Below are 6,844 nucleotides of genomic sequence, written 5' to 3' on the forward strand. Positions count from 1 at the left end.
AATGAGCTGGAGAAGGAAATAGTAAGTCAGTGATAACTTTGTCAAGAAAATCACAAATGGTTTCTGGAAGAGTTGGACTCTTCCTGACTGAAAATAACTGAATAACAACAAAACCTCTGGGTCTATATCCAGAACTTTCCCCACAAAGCAATGTTTTTAGTGATATTTAAAAAGAATAACATATTCTTTTCTTTCATTTTCAACATATTTCCCCCCTTAAGTAACATAAGTTTAATTTAGAGACTTGGCCCCATGTAATATCAGTCTCTTATGACATAATTGTCATTTGTTCATTCAACCAATGATCTGCATAATACTGTATGGAAAAAAGAAACATCCTTGCTTGCTAGGAATCTATAATACAGTTGTAGAGAGCAGATGCACACATGCGATATTATAGATATGTGATGGGGAATATTATTTGACAGATTAGATAGAGTGCCATCTTGGAAGTCAAGAGGACTTTAATAATTTACCAGCTATAACCTTGTCCATCCCTTAACCTCTGTTTATCTCAACTTCTTTATCTGTAAAATGGAAGTAACAGTAGTACCTAACTTGTAGGACTATTGTGATAACTGAGATAATTCTATCTATCTATCTATCTATCTATCTATCTATCTATCTATCTATCTATCTATCTATCATATATAATACTATATATATATATACATACTATGTATCAGACACTGTATACATAGTGTCTGGTGCATAGTAATGTTTTATATTTTTTATTATTATTTTAAATAACCATGAAAGCAGAATATGATTATATGAGAAAAATAATCCTGTGTAGAGAAATAATGGAAGATTTTCCCTTGATGGGATAAAATACCTTGTCATCTGAGTAAATCAAGGAAGATTACATGGTGGTAAAGCTTGAATGAGGCCTTGAAAGATGGGTAAGATCTGAATGGTTGAATGTGAGGGAGAAGAGAATTTCTGGTGGCCTCTAATATGATGTAAAAGTGTACAGAGTTAAGAATAAATTTGAATTCCTGGGGAGAAGAGAGAGGAGACAATTTTGGCTAGAGTCAAAGTTTGGAGAAAAGATAATATAGAAGATAAAGCTGGGTTGGCATCACTTGACCATGTTTTGGTCCTGGATGCCAGGGAGAGTATCATGGACTTTATTATGGGAGTAAAGGAGTACTACTATGATAGTACATTTTTTTTAATTTTATTTTTTATTATTTTAAATTTATATGTTTTTATTGTTTGTTACATTAAAATACATAGTTAACTTCCTCTCTACTTAGTCCCCCATTAGAGATGGAATCATTTGCAAATATACATATATATGTGTATATATATATATATATAGCTATGTCTTACTTATTTCTATTTATCAGCTCTTTCTCTTGAGTTGGACATAGACAATTCATTCTTCAAAAAATATTTCTGTTGTGTAAGAAAGGATTTCTAGCAGGGCATAGCAAAGCAGGCTGGCAGGCTGGGATGGTGCAAGATCAAAATTCCACAGACTTGACTGTGTCAGGATTCTAAAGCAGTTGGAAATCTCTCCCTTCCTGAAGCTAGTCAGACTTAAAAGTGTGCCTAGTGGTCTCTCTGAAGAACCAATTGAGGAACTTCCAAGGACTTTTGGATTATCAAAAGGTTGAGTGAGTGTTTCCCTTCACAGTGGTGGACCTTGTGAATGGTGAGAACTTTCTCCTTTTTTGGACCTTGTGAGGACACTACAAGTTGATCCTGCTTGCTGACCCTATCATCAGGAGTTTGTGAGAATATGGCCCTATGGACATTGATAACCCCTTAGTAATTTGTAATTTAGTTTAATTTAGTTTAGTTAAAGGTTTTATTGATTAACTGGGTGGGTTGTTATTAGAAATAGGACTTTCCTAATACCCTCCTAATTCCCTTTACTCTTTTAAATTAAATATACCCTGTTTTATGTATTGTTGTTATCATCTGTTACCCTTTCCCTAAAACCATCCCCAAATCCATTACTTTAACAGTTGTTATATATGATGTTCTCTTTGATCTGCTCATCCCATTCTTCATAATTTCATGTAGGTCTTTCTATCTATTTTTTCCCCAAATTAACTTGCTTATCATTTCTTACTTCCTAGTAGTAATCAATCAGTGTTATACGGCACTACTTGTTTTGCCGTCCCCCAATTGATGGACATAACTTCAATTTCCAGTGCTTTCCACAACAAAGAGAGTTGGTATAAATATTTTAGAATATGTAGGTTATTTTACTTTTACTCTGATCACTTTGGGAAATAAACCTTGTAGTGATGTTGTTTGTTCAAAAGATATACACAGATTTGTAAGTGAATATAATTCCAAATTGCCCTCTAAAATGGGTTGTTCAGTTCATAGCTCCACTAGCAGTGTATTAGTGTCCCCATTGTCCCACATCCCTTCTAACATTTGTCATTTTGCTCTTTTATCGTTTTAGCCAGTCTGATAGGTATGAAATATCACAGTGTTGTTTTGATATGTATTTATCTATTTAATTATGTTTGAGCATTTTTCATATTATATATAGTTTTTAGATCTTCAAAAGACCATATCTTTTGACCATTTATTATCTGGGGCATGATTCATAGATATAAATTTGACAAAGTTTATTTTACATATTTTAGATATGAGACATCTGTCTAAGGAATTGTCTATAATTCTCCCCTGCCAACTAAACTACTTTCCTTCTAATTTTGACTACGTAAATTTTATTTGAATAAAAACTTAAATTTAATGTATCAAAATTATCCACTTTTACATGTTGCAATGCTTTCTTTTCCTCTTTTATTTATATATTTTTCTCCCATCCATAAAGGTTGTAGGTAAAATGTTCCCTGTTCTAATCTGCTTATATCTCTTTTTATGTCTAGTGTAAAAAATGGATTTGAACTCTGGACTTCAATCTCTACAAGCCCTTGCTCCACTTCCCCAAAATGCTTTGTAATCTCACTGAATTCTCAGGTGGGCCAAGATCGAGAAGGGATTTAACCTGATTGCAAAGGCTTTTGTGGCCTTTTGGGACTTCCGTTTTGGAGCAGAGGCAGCTCTTCCATGATGTGAGATTATCTTGTCTAGGCCTCTCTGGCCTAGGCACGTGTTTCTTATCCTGTATTTTCTTTAATCCTTAATCTTTAATAAACCTCATAAAAATATAATACTCCTTACAGAGAGAAACTAATTTCTACCTGCCTCAGTCTCACCTAAATTTTAATCTTTACAGTTGGTGACCTAATAGGAGAAAATACTCTCAATCTTCTGATTCTTTTCTGATCTTAAGTCCAACTTTTAATAGCTAGTGCCTAGAATTTTTTTTTTTTTTGATCCACGCTTCTCTGGCCAAGGTTTTTTTTTACCCTTGCAAAGCTGCTGCTCATTCCAGCCATCAGATAGCTCACAGGCTCGCTCTGGACCTGTTGCCTTTGCCGCCCACCCCACCCGGTTTAGCCGCTTCTGCCTGCCTGCCTGCCTGCTGCCTCCACCATCCGCTTCGGACAGCCCCTGCTCCAGGATTCAGACCTGTTAGCAGATTGCAGCTCACCTGCCCACCCCGGCTGCCCGCTCCGGCTCCCGGCCCTGCTTGCCTGAGTTCCTGTCATTCCTGGCCTACCCCGGTGCACTTGATCCTTGTTCAACCCAGATCCTTGGAGCAGATCACTCAAAACTCATTTCTACCAGCTGGTAACTATTGGCCACGTGGGTGGATGGTAGCAGGGGAGAGAGAAAAGGGAGGAGAACAAACAGACTTTTTCAAGCAGGAACTTAAAAGCAATGGTTATTTTACAAGTATGCCTTTTACTTGCATTGATCCTTTTATTGACTTCATCTGCGTTCCTTTTAGCTAACTTTGGGGAAAAAACTCTGCTTCACAGCGAACTGAGAGCCAGGCCTAAAGACATGTGGTCCTGGGTTAAAATCTGGCCTCAGATCCTCCCCAGCTGTGGGGCCTTGGATGGGTCCCTTGACCCCCATTGCCTAGCCCTTACCACTCTGCCTTCCTACAATAGACATTTAAATGGATAATTAAAAACAAACAAACAAACAAAAAAACCCAAGGAACTTTAAAGACTTGAGGTTATAAATTTAGGGCATTTCAGACTCCAATGGTTTATACAAATCTCTGTATTTCTATTGCATTTTGATATTTGCTTGGTTTAAGATATAACTTTGTGATTTTAAGTTCTTATATTACTGGATTCAATATTATTCTGTTATACTGTTCATTTAATGTACTGAGTTTTAAAATTCTGTTACTTTTCCCCTATAACCATATTGAAAAAATTCATAGGTTAATTAAGCCCATATATGAAAAAAAAGCTTTTTTTCCATTTTTGCCTTTGTAAATTGTCACATAGAGGATAGATGGACTTCATCAGAACTGGTTACAATTGTATAACAACCTTTGGAAAATTTAATGTGCTAAATACCTCAAATGATTTTAAGGGGTTTTTAAACATGATTTTTGGAATTTTTTTAACAATCTCTGGTTATTTTGCCTGCCCCTACCAGGAGGTAAGGCCCATAGCTGAAGTGAAATATATTTTATAAACCCCAACCTTCCCACATGTGAATGGAAGTTGGGAAGTTAATCTCAGGGCAGGAGGCAAAAGCCTCCAAAAAGGAGCACCTCTCATTTATACTCTTCAGCTCACTATTTTACTTCCACCAGAATGATATATAGATTTCTTGATGATGTTCTAAACCTAAGATGAATTTTACTTTGTTTAAAAAAATGTTTAAATACCAAGGTTAAAAGATTGCTGTTTGTAAAAATTGTGACAAATATCCATCAATTCATAGATTTTTTAAAATGTCATACAGCAACTTATGTGAAATATGAAAGTGTGTTTGTTTGCTATTGTAATTAATTGGGCTATTGAGAATTTTGGGGATATTGATACCTATATATTTGTACTACTGTCCTTTAAAAGTAAAAAATGTTACCTTGTTCAATTCATTTGCCTTCACTCACAGTGGTCATAGCCAATTATTATGAGGAAATGGATCTCATTTTTGGTGAGAAAGCCTTGCATTCTATATTTTCTTAGCTAACACAGTGTCAATGATTATAAGCTATATTTTTGAATTTTTAAAGCTCTTTTATTATTATATTTTTCTTGCATTTGCAATATACTATTTTTTCTTTCTTTTTTATATTTAAAGCACATGTCACCAGTATTAAGATTTTCTTTAACTTTTTGACTTTTCAGTACTATAAGTTTGAAATATATTTGTCAGAGCATGCCCAAAAAGCTTGTGACAATAAAAACGATGACACTAATTATTTAAAAAATTAAGGGACTTTGCTTAATGATTCTGTCTGATTCCAGGACAAGATATACACAATAGAGCCATTGCACAGAGCCAAAGAAAAGTGAATCCAGGATGGATTGATGCACTTCTAGGCCAATACAAAGGTTTTTAACCTAATGTTAGACTTGGGGTTGCGACACTTGACTTATGTTAAGATGTAGGCCTTCCTTGTGTCCACACTCACTCTGAAGATACAGACGAGTATCCCCAAAACCTTGGCTCCTATAATCTGGTCCCCTTTTCTGCCTCTCATAGTGTGGTACCTTTCTGTAGTCCTGGCTCCTGACTGGGTAAATGCATCATTGCTTAGATCATTTTGATTGGGCCCTGATTCAAGGACCTGTTATAGATTTATTTTTCTTTTCACTTGGAATTTTTACACATAAGACTTTGCTAGCCTATATTTTCATCCAGTATTTTCTTTTTATTTTGATTTTTCTGATGTCTTTTTAATATCTCTTGCCAATTGATTCATATACCTCATACCTCGGCTATGCATCCCTAAGTGATCCTGTATTTTTCAATCATCCACAACACAGGGAAATGTAAAAAAAATATCATTATTTAAGTTGCAAAGTTTAAATTCCTTTTTAGAAGAGTTTTAGATTAAGAAACATGATACTTCTCTGAATTCAGAAACTGAACTGTTGGAGAAGCCACCATGAAGAAGCTTCCAGACCACAAGCTGCACAAAAATGAACTTTGGGTATAGTTGATTGAACATTTATTTGTATGTATACTTTCATGCCAAAGGGGACTGCCCCCTAATTGGCTTTCTGTCAATGCGTCCAGCAATTATTGGTTTTGTTCTTTTTTCTCTTATCCTCACATTATTGTAATCTTTTAAGTTGATTATGTTTTTATGATCCTTTTGGGGAAAAATTAATTTTTTATAAAAATGATCACATGGATAAATGTAAAAAATGGATTTGAACTCTGGACTTCAATCCCCACAAGCCCTTGCTCCACTTCCCCAAAATGCTTTGTAATCTCACTGAATTCTCAGGTGGGCCGAGATCCAGAAGGGATTTAACCTGATTGCAAAGGCTTTTGTGGCCTTTTGGGATTTCCGTTTTGGAGCAGAGGTGGCTCTTCCATGATGTGAGATTATCTTGTCTAGGCCTCTCTGGCCTAGGCACGTGTTTCTTATCCTGTATTTTCTTTAATCCTTAATCTTTAATAAACCTCATAAAAATATAATACTCCTTACAGAGAGAAACTAATTTCTACCTGCCTCAGTCTCACCTAAATTTTAATCTTTACACTAGGCCATGTAACCATTTTGATCTTATCTTGTAAAATGATATAAGATATTTGTCTATACCTATGTTGGGAAACCTATTACATATGTGTCCAATATGGCATGCAGGGACTTCTCTGTGGACACACAAAGACCCTGGCTTGGCCAGCTGTGATCCTGGTGCCACCCTTGAACTCAGAGGGTGGGGCACTTTTGCCTCCTTCCACCATCGTAGAAAATCTTGGACCTGGCTAGGCCAGCCAGTAGGCCATGCCATTCTGAATGCAGGAGGACATTGTGTGACAC

At 35.8% G+C, this 6,844-nt stretch overlaps 1 long non-coding RNA gene across 1 annotated transcript; it reads left to right on the forward strand.

The window, feature by feature from the left end:
* The first annotated feature begins 1,531 nt into the window (after positions 1-1,531).
* Positions 1,532-6,498, forward strand: LOC130457441 (uncharacterized). The gene is made up of 2 exons (XR_008916669.1): positions 1,532-1,660; positions 2,859-6,498. It is a non-coding gene; the product is annotated as an uncharacterized LOC130457441 (long non-coding RNA).
* Positions 6,499-6,844: the final 346 nt, after the last annotated feature.

Source organism: Monodelphis domestica, chromosome 2, assembly GCF_027887165.1.
Source record: "Monodelphis domestica isolate mMonDom1 chromosome 2, mMonDom1.pri, whole genome shotgun sequence".
NCBI classification, from domain to species: domain Eukaryota; kingdom Metazoa; phylum Chordata; class Mammalia; order Didelphimorphia; family Didelphidae; genus Monodelphis; species Monodelphis domestica.